We start from the raw sequence: 18,810 nt of genomic DNA, 5'->3' as shown, positions 1-18,810 counted from the left end.
AATGATATGTTTATGAATGAAAGAAGGGAAATAGATTAAGTATTCTTTAAACCTGGACCTATTTTGAAACATAACTTGCCAGATGAAATCCTAGGGGATCCTCCTCCACCCAAGGGTGATCCCGTGTTTGAGCTTAAACCTTTACCTGATACTCTCAAATATGCTTATCTTGATGACAAAGAGATATATCCTGTTATTATTAGTGCTAACCTTTCAGAGCATGAAGAAAAGAAATTATTGAAAACTCTGAAGAAGCACCATGATGCTATTCGATATACCATTGATTATCTTAAGGGCATTAGCCCCACTCTATGCCAGCACAAAATAAAATTGGAGAAAACGCGAAACCGGTTGTTGATCACCAATGACGGTTAAATCCTAAGATGAAATAAGTGGTAAGAAAAGAGATACTGAAGCTTCTGGAGGCAGGTATAATTTATCCCGTTGCTGATAGTCAGTGGGTAAGTCATGTCCATTGTGTCCCTAAGAAGGGAAGTATTACTGTTGTTCCTAATGATAAAGATGAACTGATCCCACAAAGAATTGTTACAGGTTATAGAATGGTAATTGATTTCCGCAAATTAAATAAGGCTACTAAAAAGGATCATTACCCTTTACCTTTTATTGATCAAATGCTAGAAAGATTATCCAAACATACACATTTTTGCTTTCTAGATGGTTATTCTGGTTTCTCTCAAATACCTGTGTTGAAAGAGGATCAAGAAAAGACAACTTTCACTTTCCCTTTCCGTACCTTTGCTTATAGACGTATGCCTTTTGGTTTATGTAATGCACCTGCTACCTTTCAAAGATGTATGAATGCTATATTCTCTGACTTTTGTGAAAAGATTGTTGAGGTTTCCATGGATGATTTCTCCGTTTACGAAACTTCTTTTGACGATTGCTTAAGCAACCTTGATCGAGTTTTGCAGAGATGTGAAGAAACTAATCTTGTCTTGAATTAGGAGAAGTGCTACCTTATGGTTAATGAAGGTATTGTCTTGGGGCATAAAATTTCTGAAAGAGGTATTGAAGTTGATAAAGCTAAAGTTGATGCTATTGAAAAGATGCCATGTCCTAAGGACATTAAAGGTATAAGAAGCTTCCTTGGTCATGCCAGTTTTTATGGGAGGTTCATTAAGGACTTCTCTAAAATTTCTCGGCCTCTGACTAATCTCTTACAAAAAGATGTTCCTTTTTGTCTTTGATGATGATTGTATAGAAGCATTTGAAATACTTAAGAAAGCTTTGATTTCTCCACCTATTGTTCACCTCCTGATTGGAATTTACCATTTGAAATTATGTGTGATGCTAGTGATTATGCTGTAGGGGTTGTTCTAGGACAAAGAGTTGATAAGAAATTAAATGTTATTCAATATGCTAGTAAAACTCTAGACAGTGCCCAGAGAAACTATGCGGCTACTCAAAAAGAATTTTCAGCAGTTGTATTTGCTTGTCATATGTTCAGACCTTACATTGTTGATTCTAAAGTAACTGTTCACACTGATCATGCTGCTATTAAATATCTTATGGAAAAGAAAGATGCTAAACCTAGACTTATTAGATGGGTTCTCTAGCTACAAGAATTTGATTTGCATATTATTGACAGAAAGGGAGCTGAGAACCCCGTTGTAGACAACTTGTCTAGGTTAGAGAATGTTCTTGATGATCCACTACCTATTGATGATAGCTTTCCTGATGAGCAATTAGCTGTGATAAATGTTTCTCGTACTACTCCATGGTATGCTGATTATGCTAATTATATTGTTGCTAAGTTTATACCACCTAGTTTCACATACCAACAAAAGAAAGAATTCTTCTACCCACACCTTTATAAACAAGCAGTAGATGGTGTTATTAGAAGTTGTGTACCTGAGCATGAATAGGAATAGATCCTACGCAAGTGTCACTCCGGGGCTTATGGAGGACACCATGCTGGAGACAGAACTGCACATAAGGTATTGCAATCCGGGTTTTTTCGCCTACTCTCTTCAAGGATGCCCATAAGTTTGTCTTGTCCTATGATGAATGTCAAAGAATTGGTAATATTAGTAGATGTCAAGAAATAACAGGCATGCCTTCCTCTAATGGGTATACTCATATCTTAGTTGCTGTTGATTACGTTACTAAGTGGGTAGAAGCTATTCCAACTAGTAGTGCTGATCATAACACCTCTATTAAGATGCTTAAAGAAGTTATTTTTCCAAGGTTTGGAGTCCCTAGATATTTAATGACTGATGGTGGTTCACATTTTATTCATGGTGCCTTTCGTAAAATTCTTGCTAAGTATGATGTTAATCATAGAATTGCATCTCCATACCATCCATAGTCTAGTGGTGAAGTAGAACTGAGTAATAGAGAGCTCAAATTAATTTTGCAAAAGACTGTGAATAGATCTAGAAAGAATTGGTCCAAGAAACTTGATGATGCATTATGGGCTTATAGAACTGCATATAAAAATCCTATGGGTATGTCTCCGTATAAAATGGTTTATGGTAAAGAATGTCACTTACCTCTTGAACTAGAACATAAGGCATATTGGGCCATTAAAGAGCTCAATTATGATTTCAAACTTGCCGATGAGAAGAGGCTTTTTGATATTAACTCACTTGATGAATGGAGAACCCAGGCTTATGAAAATGCCAAACTGTTTAAAGAAAAAGTTAAAAGATGGCATGATAAAAGGATACAAAAATGTGAGTTTAATGTAGGTGATTAAGTATTGTTATACAACTCTCGTTTAAGATTTTTTGCAGGCAAACTCCTCTCTAAATGGGAAGGTCCTTACGTCATTGAGGAGGTCTATCGTTCCGGTGCCATAAAAATCAACAACTTCGAAGGCACAAATCCGAGGGTGGTGAATGGTCAAAGAATCAAACATTATATCTCAGGTAATCCCATAAATGTTGAAACCAATGTTATTGAAACCGTAACCCCGGAGGAATACATAAGGGACACTTTCCAGAACGTTTCAGACTCCGAAAAGGAATAGGTATGAGGTACGGTAAGTAAACCGACTCCAAAACAGTTCTAATAGCAATTTTTCTCCGTTTTGGAATATTTAAGAAAATAGGAAAATAAGAAGTAGTCCGTGAAGGACACGAGGCTTCCACGAGGGTGGAGGCCGCGCCCTACCCCTTGGGTGCGCCCTCTGCCTCGTGGGCACCTCGTGTGCCCTCCGGACTCCGTTTTCTTGCATGATGCTTCTTTTGGTTGGTAAAAATTCATTATATAATCTCCCGAAGGTTTTGACCACTGTATCATGCAAATATCTTATGTGTTTGTTTCGAGCTGTTTTTCTGACAGATCTAGATCGCCATGGCGTCTTCAAGTGCCCCCAAGGACAAGTTCTTCGAGAAGGTCATCAACCCCTACCTCGCGGAGGTGCTGCAACACCCTCAAATCATTGAGATGTGTGAGGGGTTGCTGCACATCCGCTATGTTGAGGGACCAAGGAGGAGCACAAGCGTGGAGACAAGGCTTGAGGCAATGGAGCAACAAGTTTTCAAGTGCCAGGAGATGGTGGAACATGGACTCGACTCCAATCATATGATGATCATGGAGTTCACCAACAACCACAAGCTGGATGACACGAACATTGGGGAGGCCATCTTCAAGCTTCACGAGAAAATCGAGCGCCTCCAAGCCCAGATCTATGACCTGCAAAATCAAAACTGTGAGTATGAATATAGATTCAAGAGGATGAGTTTGGCTGCAGATTTCAGGATCCCGGAGACTCGATCATCCCTCTATGATGGTGAGCCTATGCCTTGGAAGATGGAAGACAAGCCCACATCATCAACAACTCTATCATCGCCACCTCCGAGGAAGGAGACATAAACACATGGGTATGGGCACTCCCCTTGGCAACTGTTAAGCTTGGGGGAGTGTCCCGGTATCGTATCACCATCACACTTTTATCTTTACCATTTTTCTTAGTTCGATCCTTTTGGTAATATCTTGATCTAGTAGAATAAAGTTTTAGTATGATCTAGTTTTGAGTTTTGCTTTATTATCCTTCAACGTAATCGAGTCCGTGAGCTATATATATAATAAAGACTAGTGTTGAGTCAAGGGCTTGATTATCTTGCTATGATCTTGAGGGAATAAAATAAAAGAGAAGAAATAAAAAGAAATAAAGGGATCATATGGATCTTATGGAGAGTAATGACTTCACATATAAAGAGTATGATGAATAAAAGTTGTTGAGAGTTGACAAGCATAGTTTTGGTCATCGTTGCAACTAATAGGAAGTAATAAAGAAAGAGAGGTTTTCACATATAAATATACTATCTTGGGCATCTTTTATGATTGTGAGCACTCATTAAAATATGACATGCCGAAGAGTTTACGTTGGACAAGGAAGACAACGTGATGGGTTATATTTTCTTACATCTGAGATAAATTATATTGTCATGGATCATCCAACATGTTGAGCTTGCCTTTCCCTCTCATGCTAGCCAAATTCTTTGCACCAAGTAGAGATACTACTTGTGCTTCCAAATATGCTTAAACCTAGTTGTCATCGTTGCAAGCAATAAAAATTGCTCTATAAATATATATGATTTATCAGTGTGGAGAATATAAGCTTTATATGATCTTGTGATGTGGAAGAAATAAAAACGACGGACTGCATAATGAAGGTCCATATCACAAGTGGAAATATAAAGTTATGTTCTTTCGCATTAGGATTTTGTGCATCCAACCATAAAAGCACATGACAACCTCTGCTTCCCTCTGCGAAGGGCCTATCTTCTATTCTTGTCTTATAATTCATGCAAGAGTCACGGTGATCTTCACCTTTCCTTTTTACATTTTATCCTTTGGCAAGCACAATGTGTTGGAAAGATCCTGATATATATAGCTAATTGGATGTGAGTTTTCATGAACTATTATTGTTGACATTACCCTTGAGGTAAAAAGTAGGGAGGCAAAACTATAAGCCCCTATCTTTCTCGGTGTCCGATTAAAACTTCATAACCATAAATATTGTGTGAGTGTTAGCAATTGTGAAATACTAAATGATGGTTGAGTATGTGGACTTGCTGAAAAGATCTTATTGACTCTTTCTGATGTTATGATAAATTGCAATTGCCTCAATGACTGAGATTATAGTTTGTTGGTTCTCAATGAAGTTTTTGATTCATACTTGAAATTGTGATTGAATTGTTACTTTAGCATAAGAGATCACATATATATATGTTGCTATTATAATAATGATCATGATTCCCTCATGTCCATATTTTATTTTATCGGCACATCTATCTCTAAACATGTGGACATATTTTTCGATTTCGGCTTTCGCTTGAGGACAAGCAAGGTCTAAGCTTGGGGGAGTTGATACATCCATTTTGCATCATGCTTTTATATCGATATTTATCGCATTATGGGATGTTATTACACATTATGTCACAATACTTATGCCTATTCTCTCTTATTTTGCAAGGTTTACATGAAGAGGGAGAATGCCAGCAGATGGAATTCTGGGCTGGAAAAGGAGCAAATATTAGAGAACTATTCTGCACATCTCCAAAACTCCTGAAACTTCACGGGAGCACGTTTCAGAACATATAAAAATATTGGGAGAAAGAAGTACCAGAGGGGGGCCACCCACCGTCCAGGAGGGTGGGGGGCGCGCCCTACCCCCTGGCCACGCCCCCCTGTCTCGTGGGCCCCTTGGAAGCCCTCTGGTGCCCATCTTTGGCGATATGGAGTCTTTCGTCGAGAAAAAAATGATAAGCAAACTTTCGGGGCGAAACTCCGCCGCCACGAGGCGGAACCTTGGCGGAACCAATCTAGGGCTCCAGCCGAGCTGTTCTGCCGGGGAAACTTCCCTCCGGGAGAGGGAAATCATCACCATAGTCATCACCAACGATCCTCTCATCGGGAGGGGGTCAATCTCCATCAACATCTTCTCTAGCACCATCTCATCTCAAACCCCAGTTCATCTCTTGTATCCAATCTTTGTCCCAAAGCCTCAGATTGGTACCTGTGGGTTGCTAGTAGTGTTGATTAGTCCTTGTAGTTGATGCTAGTTGGTTTATTCGGTGGAATATCATATGTTCAGATCCATTATTCATATTAATACCCCTCTGATTATGAACATGAATATGATTTGTGCGTAGTTACGTTTGTTCCTGAGGACATGGGAGAATTCTAGCTATAAGTAGTCATGTGAATTTGGTATTCGTTCGATATTTTGATGAGATGTATGTTGTCTTTCCTCTAGTGGTGTCATGTGAACGACGACTACATGAAACTTCACCATTGTTTGGGCGTAGAGGAAGGAATTGGGAAGTAATAAGTAGATGATGGGTTGCTTGAGTGACAGAAGCTTAAATCCTAGTTTATGTGTTGCTTCGTAAGGGGCTGATTTGGATCCATATGTTTCATGCTATGGTTAGGTTTACCTTAATACTTCTGTTGTAGATGCGGATGCTTGCAATACGGGTTAATCATAAGTGGAATGCTTGTCCAAGGAAGGGCAGTACCCAAGCACTGGTCCACCCACATATCAAATTATCAAAGTACCGAACGCGAATCATATGAACGTGATGAAAACTAGCTTGACGATAATTCCCATGTGTCCTCGGGAGCGCTTTCCTTTATATAAGAGTTTGTACAGGCTTGTCCTTTGCTACAAAAAGGATTGGGCCATCTTGCTGCACCTTATTTACCTTTATTACTTGTTACCCGTTACGAATTACCTTATCACAAAACTATATGTTACCGATAATTTCAGTGCTTGCAGAAAATACCTTGCTGAAAACTGCTTATCATTTCCTTCTGCTCCTCGTTGGGTTCGACACTGTTACTTATCGAAAAGGATACAATAGATCCCCTACACTTGTGGGTCATCACTAACACAAACGTTTAGTTTGCCCGCACCATTTGTGATATTGTCTGACATCACACATGCTTTGCAAACGGCAACTGTGTGCATGCTTGCACATGTTTCCTCTCTATGAACCGTCTCGGATTATGGTGCATATCGCAAACGTTTGTGTTTTACCAACCGTATGTGCCGTAACAACCCGGAGAGCGTAATTTCACCGTAATTTAATTGCTGCTTTTCCAAATTGTACCGGATTTGGATTTGAATTTGAATGTATGCGACAACTTTATTCATATCCATCAGGTTCAAACAACCAATGCATTATTCGATTCATAGGCACATATGTTCGAGAATTACATAAGAACCAAATAAAGAATGATGAACCACAGTTGTATACTTGTACTATTAAAGACGGTAAAGAAAGAGGTGAAATATATTCTGGTTGCTGAACAAGGTGAAGTGGAATGCCCATATTGTGCCCTCCTCCATGCAGAAGGCACGCATGACTCTAGTCCAACCCCTTGTGATGGTCGACCGCCCATCCTTCACGATCTTCATGAAAACATCTAGATAATCATCGTGTTCTGGTAGAAATACTTTAACCTTTGCATGCCCACCAATCATGTAGTTTGAGAGGTAATCTTGAGTAAACTGCTTTGGCAACCACTGCAAAGGAATAAGATTTCAGACATTGTCATCTAACACAACTCATTATGGGCAGTAAAAAGAAGGATGCAGAGTTCTTACTTACCATCCCGCAGTTCGCTGTTGTCTTGGATAAAGTGTAAACAAATAGTTTAATTGCCATCTTTGGACCCATTTTACTAATAATCTTTATCAGCTTCCTCACTTGATGCTAGTTCATTGATATCTCATTTCCCCATACGCAAAAAGGGTCAAAACGCGGATCTTTACCAATGACATATGTACCTGAAAGCACCAAGTTAATATTAGAAACTAAACAACAATGGCACAATGATGTAGTACAACACTCTTTTATAATATGTGTATATACATCCGAATGTGGTAGTCCATTTGAAATCTCTAAAAAGAAAAATATTTAGGGACGAAGGGAGTATATTATAACATCCAATATACTCACATATTAGATGAATTAACATCTTATATTATGGGCCGGAAGGATTTTAGTTCGTTCTTAAAAATTATCTGCTGCTGTATCCACGGGTTACAGTTAGTTTGAGCTAGTTCGGGCTCAAATAGCCCTAAAGTATATCTAAACATGAGGGCTAGTTTGAGCTAGTTGCATCTATAACCCACCCAAAAAAACTAGTATCCAACCCAAGAGGTGCTAATTGGAGCTTGTTCTCCTAGTGCATTTATTGTCAATCTAACCTTGCCATCCAAACAACTCTTTGGATGGAGTTAGTTCAGGGTTAGTAATGAGCTTGAAACTAACTCTAACCTCTAGCTAAGTTGAGTATCCAAACAGGGTTGTGTCGTTGCTGTTGTTGCTGCTGCTCTTCTACGTATATCTAGACATCATTAGAACATTAATGTAACACTCTTCCTTGTTGCTATGTAGCCTAGGATTGCATATTTAGACATTAAGTATAGTGCATGTTGCTATGTAGCCTCAGATATATTACATATGGCCCTAGTTAACCTAAGGAAAATGGGTTGCAGATATATTCAGTTAAAAGTCTGATTCACTGATTAGTCCCTTATCAGCCGCCGGCCTATATGGTACCAGCTACGGATATCCTGAACAGTGAGCAGATATAAGCCATGGGATGAAACTAACCTCGATGGAAAACAACAGTCATTCCCAAAATTGTCCTTTGTAGGTACATTAAGAAGCATGTTAAGCACAACAGGCTAAACATCAACCAAAATTACACATGGTACACAAAATAATCTCCAAAAGATAGCTTCAGTGTGCAGGTTTAAGCAAGCTAGTAAAGAAAAACAAGTGGAAAGGTGTGCTAACTGCAACAGGCCTAACATTTAACAACAAGCAAACATGGTCATTCAAACTGGTATTGTGCCGGTCTAAGTACACTGGTTATGGTTAAATAAAAATGGAAAGGCGCGTTAACTACAAGATGCAGCAACCAAATGTAGTCATTCATAGTGGTATTGTTGAAATTGGTACTGATGAAATTAAACTGCACATTTCATACTTGCACATATAGAACATCACATTGTGAATAACTGGAGTAAACAAGGCATACTACAAACAACCAAAGATAGCATTTCAAACTGAACATATGCTAACTACAAACAACCGAACAATCAAAAAACTTTAAAAGAGGCATATGCTAGCTATAACAGGCTTAACAACAAGCAAATATATGCATTCCAATCGGTATGTTTAAAACTGGATTGATGAAATGTACTTCACAGTAAATAATTTCACATATAGAGCATCACATTGTGAACAACTAAAATAAACACATCATGGGTTTCCTCACTTGTCACAGTTGGGCTCGTTCCCGTGGGAAGAGCACGGACCCTAGATGCGCTCCATGTTGTCGCAGATGGGCTCCTTCCCCTTGGAAGAGCACGGCTGTAGGGTGCCCTCCCAGATGTCGCAGACAGGCGCTTTCCCCTTGGAAGAGAAAATGGGCTCTATCCCCTTGGAAGAGCCGGAGAGGGTGCCGTCCTCGTGGTCGCTGTCGATGAGGTCTGACTTGGAAGCTGTGGATCCCAAGCCAACGTCGCAGAACGTGTCCTTCAGAAATGACAAAAGGGGCTCGATGGCGATGTAGAATGGCAAACTATTGACAGCGAGCCAGAGGAGATCAGCGGCGGGGCCATGGATGAGATTAACGGTGGTTGAACCCAAGGGGTTGGGGGTGGGCCACTTAACTTGTGACATAGCCCGCCTCAGGGCATCGCTGTCGATGACCTCGATGTCATAGCCGCCGAACGAGACATGCCCGCATACTCTAGCTCGCTGCTTGAGTGCCTGCCGCCAGTAATGGTCGTCAGCTTCCTCGGTGACATCGGGCGAAGAGACCGCTATACACCTCTTTTGGGCCAGTGGATCCTCGAGCTCCATGGGAAGCGTAGCCGGGCTTAGGTTGCGACGCTCTGGAGTGGGGGATGGGGATGGGTGTCGGTGTCAAAACCGGCAGATCTCGGGTAGGGTGTCACATCCCTGTGTTAGTCATGCATTAGGATTGGTTGAACATGTGCATCATGTTTAAATTCCCAGAAAACTGAAATGGGGATGACAGAACCCCCAGCACCCCCCTGGAACAACTAGGGTTTACTAAAAAACTTTTTCAATGAACCTGAAATGCCCTTCTAAAAAGCCCACCCTTTTTGTTTTGGGCTAAAACCTTTGACAAAAATGGTGCACATTTTTCTAGGACATCTTAAGGTCATTGGATTAATTCTTATAGTATTTGCATTTGGGCATTTAAATGCTATAAAATATTTTAAATGCTCAAATAATCATAAACTAAAATGTTGCTGTTGGATATATTCTAAGCAGTAGCCATGATTAATTTTATGATTTTTGGAAATGCCCTGGCATTTTTAACAAAGCCCTGAAGTTACAGAAATAATAGAATAAATGAAAAACAGAAAAAGAGAGAGAGAACAGAGACTTACCTGGCGCAGCCCACCTAGCCCACGAGCCGGCCCACCTAGCTGGCCCGGCCCAGCAGTCGCTCCACGCAGCTGCTTCGCCTAGCCAGCGAGGCGAGCAGGTGCTCGGTGGCGAGCACAGGAGCTCGCCACGCCACCTCCCTGCTTCCCTGCTTCACCTGGCCACCGCCTCGACGCCGCGAACGCCTCCACATCGCGCACCGAAGCCCCTGGACACGCTCATGAATCTCCAACGCCTCTCCCTCGCTGTTCCCCACCATGGCCGACGCCCCTGCCGCCGCACCGTTGTCGTAGTCGCGCCCTCCGCCATCCTCGCGCCGTGCCATCGTGTCCACGAGCTCCGCCATCGTCGACTACATCGAGCAGGCCGAGCCCCGAGCGCTCACCTGCTCTGGAATCGCCCTGACTCCGTCTTCCCCAACTCCGGCCACCGGAGATCCCCTTCGCCGTCCCCGCCGCATCAGCTTGTCCCCGACCTCACCGACAGCCTCGACACAACCCCCGTGAGCTCAGCCACCTCCCCACCCTCTCCGTTCCCTCTCTTGAGCCCTGTAGCGACTGCACGTAGCTCACCCGCACGCGCCGCCACGGAGCTCGTCGCCGACGAGGCTCCGGCCACCCAATGGCCGCGCCACCCTGTCCACTTGCCCTACCGCACCCCCAGGAGCTCAACGCACTAAACCACGCGCCTCTCCGTGCCCCCTAGCGACTAGTTCGACCGCACCCGAGCTCCGGCCGCCGCCAAACTCGTCGCCGGCGTCGTTTCCGGCCACCCCAGCTCCACCCACTGCCACCACTCGACGCGGCTCACTTCGCGCATCACGTAGATGGTCTCCACCATCCTTTTGGTCGCCAGAGTGCAAAACCCGCGCTGCTCCACTGCGTCTGGCCTCGCCGGCGGCTAAGCGCCAGCGAGTTTGACCCTGTTTGACCCCGTGTGGGCCCAGGTTGAGTTCCCCCTGAGTCTATGACAGGTGGGGCCGGCCTGTTAATTAGTTTATGATTAGTGTTAACTAATTTTAATTAGTTTAGTCACTGACATGTGGGCCCAGGCCCCACTGACAGTTAATTAGTACTAACTTAATCCTGTTAATTAGCTGAGACACTGACAGACAGGGCCCACCAGTCAGGTTTGACTGGCCCTAGCGCCTTTGACTCGCTGACGTCATCCTGACGCAATGCTGACGCAGTAAATCCTTTTCTGGATTTATTCTTTAATAGGAAATTCCAGAAAATAGCCAAAACTTCTAAAAATCATAGAAAATCAACCATAGCTCCAAATCAAACAATTTATATATGAAAAATGATCAGAAAAATTCAATCTATCCATCTGTAATGGTTTCATGCATGACAAAACAAGATAACCTTGCTGCTTAAGAAAAATAAGATAATGCACTAATAAGGCTAAGTTAAATGAACTATCATTTGAATCTTTGATTCAAATGGGTTCATTCCTTTCTGTTTTAACTTGCATTAGGCCAAGACACATTCATTTTGCCATGTCGTAGCATGCATCATATTGTTGCATATTGTCATGTGTTGATTATGTTCGGTGTGTCTTTCGTGGTAGGTTCTGCCTCCGAGGATAACCCCGAGTATCCGTCTGAAGGGCAGTACCCTACTACCACTACATCAGGCAAGCAACCCATTGATCATTCCGATACAAACCCATGTTCTCGCTTCTGCTCTTGTTTACCGCATTAAGACAACGTGATTCAAACTGCTGTGTGCTACGGTAGTTGAACCCTTATCCTCTGCATGACCTGTCATTGCCACAGTAACTAGATGAAACCCACTAGCATGTGTAGGAGTTGAATGAGCCATGTATGTGATTCCTACCTTGCTATGCCTGCTATTCTTAGAGTTGTGTCAGGTCTGGTTCATCTGGGTGATGGGCTAGAGTGTAATGATTATGTCGGTAACGTGAGGGATGTGTTGAACATGTTTTGGTAAAGGTAGCGATGAGAGGCCATGTAGGAGTACATGGTGGGTTGTTTCATTGAGGTCGTCCATAAGAACTGAGATCTGTATGCGTGATTTAAGATTCAGCTACTACCACACATTGGGCCCTGAAATATGACCCCGCTCGACTTACTGACCCCTCTCGCCCTCTGTCCAGGAGTTGCAACTAGTTTCTGGTGTTTGTAGGTTATGTGTTGGCGGCCGTGCGTAGCGCTGACCCTAGGGGTGGGCTATGACGCGGTAGATACACTGTGGCCGGGTATGCCGGGCGCCCGTTTGGCGTCTCGGGACCCTGTACACATCGTTTGGGGCCGTTGAGGACACCCCGGCCGGATTTCCTTGCGGATGGAACCTGAATAGGCGATAAACCTAGACTAGAGACTTGTGCGGTTAGTCAGGTCGTGGTCTACACCCACGTCGGTTTTCGCTTGAAGTCTACCGAGCACATGTCGTGTGTAGACGCTAAGCGGTGAAAACATGTGTGATGAGGTACACCCCTGCAGGGTATAAAACTATTCGAATAGCCATGTCCGCGGTAAAGGACCACTTGGTTGCCTCTACAGTTCATAGACAAGTTAATGGATATTACTAAAAGACTCAAGATAAGTGTGAGTACCGAGGATGGCCCTCTCATAGGATGACGAGGGAGGATCCCCGGTGGAGTATTGTGTTGGTGAGTAGTGGACTCGTGTGCGAAAACTATTTTACTAGTGGAGTCTTGTAGGATAGCTTAGCCAAGAGTTAAAGCTGGCTTGCTGCAATAACTCCACCACCTTCTTGAGAATAAGCATGTATGGTAGGTTCTGATGTAAGACTTGCTGAGTACCTTTGTATTCATGTTTGCTTAATTACTGTTTTCAGACGACAACACCGCCCCCTCCGATGGTTTCTACGTAGACCTTGATGTCGACGAGTGACTAGCCACCCAGGTGGTGATCCTGGCCATGGAGGGCCCTATGTAGATAGACAGGCTTCGAGAAGCCTTCTTTCTTTCTAGTGTCTGTACTCAGACTATTTGCTTCCGCATGTGCTTGTATGATTGTATGACTTGAGTGTCGGGTCGTGTGACCCCTACCTGTATGAACATGTTATGTATGGCTCTCTGGAGCCTTTAAATAAAGTACTTGAGTTGTAGAGTTTTGTTGTGATGCCATGTTGTATGCACTCATATCGGGCATATGGTGTGTATGATTGAAATGCTCGGTATGAGCGGGATCCGACAATCTAGTTGTTTATCCTTGGCAGCCTCTCATATGGGGAAATGTAGTCTAGTGCTTCCTGAGCGATAGTAGTCCGCTACAGCCCGGTTCACCGGGGTCCTGCTAGCCCAGCACTACTGCTCTGGACACTTGACTGGCCGGCATGTGTTTCACTTCGTTCCTATGTCTGTCCCTTCGGGGAAATTTCACGCGGTGACATCCGGAGTCCTGCCTAGCCTGCTACAGCCCGGGTTCCCCGGAGTCCTGTTAGCCTAGTGCTACAGCCCGGATTCACTCGCTGATGACCGACATGTTCGATGTGATTCATGTATGCCTATCTCCATAGGTCTGTGCCGCTTTGGGTTCACGACTAGCCACGTCGGCCCGGGTTCTCTGTCGTATGGATGCTAGCGACACTATCATATGCATGATCCAAAAGGCGCAAACGGTCCCGGGCCATGGTAAGGCGACACCCGTGGGATACCGTGCGTGAGGCCGCAATGTGATATGAGGTGTTACCGGCTAGATCGATGTGACATGGAATCGGGGTCCTGACAGCGTTGGCATCAGAGCCGGACTGCCTGTAGGTTCATTGAGCCAAACTGGTCGATGTCGAGTCTAGAAATGCTTTACTTATATGTAGGGGAATTGATTGTGGGAGGGAACGTAAGGCTCTTTTACTCCTTTACCTTATGCCCTCTGATCTGAGTCATTCTCTTCTCTTTCAACATGGGTTAAGGACTAGGCTCTCTTCTTCTATCAGGTTCACGTGTTACTAATCCGTAGTAGCTTATAGGATTGTTGTTACAAGCCTCAGTACAGTTTCTACTACTTTTAGTATGTTGCCAGTTGAATCAGAACCTTGATATGATGTTGTTGAGTGGTATTGCAACTGTTGTGGATGTCTCAAATCTTTTTCTGAGCATTTACAGTTGTTATGCTGTCCAATTTTCCCTAGAAATTCTAATGTCTTTGCATTGTGGTTGTGATTTCAGATGGCCACTCGTGCTCAAAACCAAGTGGTTCACCTGACCCGGTGCCTCGATGTGCCCGGTCATACTGCTACGTTAGTCCGGGTAATGATCGAGATGGGTTACCGTTGGTATCCCGAATACACTGTCGAAGAGCAATTCCGAGACTTTAATCAAAGCCAATATCTCTGCACTGTCAGGATATTTCCTTCTTATCCTGGATCTACCGAGCCCCTCCACTGTTCCTATGGACTCGGGGTTACTGTTGAGATGGCTGTGCAGGATGCTGCCTATTCCATGATGACCATCATGCGAGTCCGAACTGGCCTGCTTCGGAACACCGACTTCCGTTATATGCCAGCTTCACTTCCGAGAGCGCAAGGGTATCTCCAGTCTATCTATGCTGACTCCACTCAGGAGGACTCACTAACGCGTACCACTGCCGAGATTCTCGAGGATAAGGACCGAGAGAATCGGGCCTTGAGACTGGAGCTTTTCAACACCCGTGATGATCATTGGGCCACTTTGACTCGGTTTGCACCTACGGTGCAAGCTGGATGTATGGATACAAGGGATCTGTATCCTGTGAGATCTGCTCTGCCAGACATGGTGGATTGGCGTGATGTGGGAGGCATCACCCCACCCCGTGGTCCCCGCAGACCATCGTTTGTTGGTCCAAGACCTCATCCTAGCCCCTTTGGTCCACAAGCTCCTCAGGACCGTCTGTTCCCGGATGATCACGTTGAACTTCCAGGCTATGGAGGTGACTTCTATGAGGACTACTATGGAGCTGTCTGAGTTAGTAGTAGTATCACTAGTATTGTAATAGTTGTATCTCCACTGTCTCGCGTGACTTGTGGAATATGACTTTGTGTGTAATCAATTCCGGAGGTGTAGACAAATAATGTATAGGAGCTTGGAATGCCTCCGATGAGATGTAACGTCTTTCATCATAGTTGTACTGTAGCCTGGGCTTGTACTAAACTATGTATGGTATGTATGACCGTTGGTATATATATGGCAGTTCTATATTACCATGACATACAGATGAACATCTCTGCATTCCGTGTTATCCATTACATTCTGCACTTCCTTGCTAAGTTTGTGCCATCCTTATCTAAACCATCGTCTTGTTTTCTCCTAGGATGGTCAACACCCGCAGCAACCATGCTGCCCCGGAGCAGGGGGAAGCCAGTGCAGTTAGGGGTGAAAATCTGCCTCACCCACCTTCTCTGGCCGAAGTGATGCTGGAGGCGGAAATAAACAAGCGTGAGACTAACCGCTTGCTGGAGCGGATTGAGCAGAACACTGCACGCCATCAGCGAAATGACTTGGTGTCAATCAATGACTTTATCAAGCTGTACCCACCAAAGTTTAACCATTCCAGCGAGCCCCTCGATGCGGATGACTGGCTTTGCAGCATCATCCACAAGCTACGTTCTGCCAACGTAGCCAAAGCTAATAAGGTTACTTATGCTGCCTATCACCTCGAAGGCCCTGCTAGCCTTTGGTGGGAAAATTTTGAAGCTATGCGTCCGGTCAGCCAAATCACTACTTGGGCTGAATTCAGTGAGGCTTTCCGTGAGCATCACATTTCGGAAGGTCTCATAGATCGCAAGAGGGAAGAGTTCTACAATTTCACCCAAGGAAGGCTGACTGTGGATGCATATAGTCGTGAATTTGGGAATCTAGCACGATATGCTCCTGAAGAGGTATCCACCGACGCTAAGAAGCAAGCAAGGTTCCGCAAGGGACTTAGCCCTAAGCTTCGCCGCGATCTTCGTCTGCACGAGTGCACCTCCTTTCAGAAGTTGGTCAACAAAGCCAACAGTGCTGAGACAGGCCAGTCTAATTATGACGCTTCATGCAAGCACTCTCGTGATTTTGGCTCTTCATCCGGCTCTGGATCTCAGAAGCGTTGGGTGTGGATTCCAAGCACGGCACTGCCGCCCAGGTTCATTCCGAGGCCATCCTTTGAGGCGCCTTGTCCCAACCAGCAGTTTGCACCGTCCAAGCCCTATGGTGGCCCCGCTGCTAATGCTGCTCCACGCCCCAATGTTGTGACATGTTTCAAGTGTGGAGAGCCGGGTCATTATAGCCGAGAGTGTCCTCAGAACAACAACCCCAATCAGTCTGGAAAGTCTGTTGGTCGTGGTAAGCCGGCGGGAAAGGCAATCTACGCCAAGCCGGTCACCACTGCACGTGGCCATGTCAACTATGTTTCAGCCGAGGAGGCTCATGAGGATCCTAACGTCATCCTTGGTACGCTCCTTGTTAACTGCCATCCGTCATCTGTTCTTTTTGATACTGGAGCATCTCGTTCATTCATATCCGAGAACTATGCTCGATTGCATAACACGACATTCTGTGACATGCCCGCTACCATGGAAATTCAAACCCCTCGCTCTAGATGGCAAACTTCTAGAGTAAGCCATGGGAACGAAATTCTTGTCGATAGACTTGTCTTCCTTGCATCCTTAATAGCTCTCAAGTCCTCGGACATAAACATCATGTTGGGTATGGACTGGATGTCAGCTCATTATGCTAAGATTGATTGTGCCACTAGAACCGTTCAACTTACTCACCCATCGGGCAAGACAGTCAATGTCTTAACTCGAGTGGCCAAGCGCCAGCTTTACTCCCTAAATGCCAACCCCCTTCCAGACCTTGAGGATGTTCCGGTAGTCCGAGACTTTCTGGATGTCTTTCCAGAAGAACTGCCAGGTGTTCCACCTGACAAGGATGTCGAGTTTGTGATAGACCTTGTTCCAGGAACCGTTCCAATTTCTAAAAGACCCTATAAGATGGCACCCCTAGAACTAGCCGAGCTTAAGAACAAACTCGATGAGTCCTTGAAAATGGGTTTCATCCATCCTAGTTCCTCTCCTTGGGCTTGCCCCGTCCTCTTCGTCAAGAAGAAGGATGGAACGGATCGAATGGTTGTAGATTACCGACCTGTCAACTTGGTCACCATTAAGAACAAGTATCCGCTTCCCAGGATCAACGATCTGTATGATCAGCTCGCTGGATCCTCAGTCTTTTCCAAGATGGATTTGAGGTTGGGCTACTATCAAATAAAAATCAGAAACTGGGACATTCCCAAAATGGCCTTTGTTACTCGTTATGGCCAATACGAGTACACAGTTATGTCCTTCGGTCTAACCAATGCCCCAACCACCTTATCTCGGTTAATGAACTCGGTCTTCATGGAGTATTTGGATAAATTCGTCATAGTATACCTCGATGACATACTCATCTACTCCAAGAATGAAGAGGAACATGCCGAACATCTAAGGCTGGTATTGACGAAACTTCGAGAGCATCGCCTTTATGCCAAATTCTCCAAGTGTGAATTTTGGTTGCCAGAAGTGACCTATCTAGGCCATGTAATCTCTGGTAAGGGTATTGCTGTCAATCCCGAGCGAGTTCAAGCCGTACTTGATTGGACTCCACCTGAGACGGTTAAGCAAGTTCGGAGCTTCCTTGGCTTAGCGAGCTATTGCCGCCGCTTCGTCGAGAATTTCTCCAAGGTTGCTAAACCTCTAACTGAACTCCTCAAGAAAGATAAAAAGTTCGAGTGGACCCCACAGTGCGAGTTCAACTTTCAGGAACTGAAAAGACGCCTGACATCTGCTCTCGTACTGGTACCACCAGATTTCTCCAAGGACTTTATTATCTATTGCGACGCCTCACGACAAGGACTAGGTTGCATACTCATGCAAAATCGTTAGGTAATTGCCTATGCTTCACGGCAATTACACCCACATGAGGAAAATTATCCCACACATGATCTAGAGCTTGCAGCTGTAGTCCATGCACTCAAAACTTGGCGACATTACCTCCTCGGTAATCATTGCGAGATCTTCACCGATCACCAAAGTTTGAAATATATCTTCACCCAACCGGATTTGAATCTCAGGCAAAGACGTTGGGTCGAGTTGATCTCGGATTACGACTTAGGAATAACTTACACCCCGGGCAAAGCCAATGTCATGGCTGATGCACTAAGTCGTAAGTCCTATTGTAACAACCTGATGTTACAACAAAGTCAACCACTTCTCCATGAGGAATTTCGTAAGCTTAATCTTCACATTGTTCCTCGAGGATTTCTATCCACCCTGGTGGCGAAGCCTAACCTTACGGATCAAATCATAGCTGCCCAAAAGCGTGATAAGGGAATATTTCGGATTAAGGAAAACATCGCTAGCGGAGTTGCTAAATGTTTTTCCATGGATGAGCGAGGTGTTTTCTTCTTCGAGAACCGCTT

The sequence above is a fragment of the Triticum urartu genome, chromosome 2A (assembly GCF_056163025.1).
Source record: "Triticum urartu cultivar PI428250 chromosome 2A, HENAU_Tu73, whole genome shotgun sequence".
Classification (NCBI taxonomy): Eukaryota; Viridiplantae; Streptophyta; class Magnoliopsida; order Poales; family Poaceae; genus Triticum; species Triticum urartu.
This window is presented reverse-complemented; position numbering follows the sequence as displayed.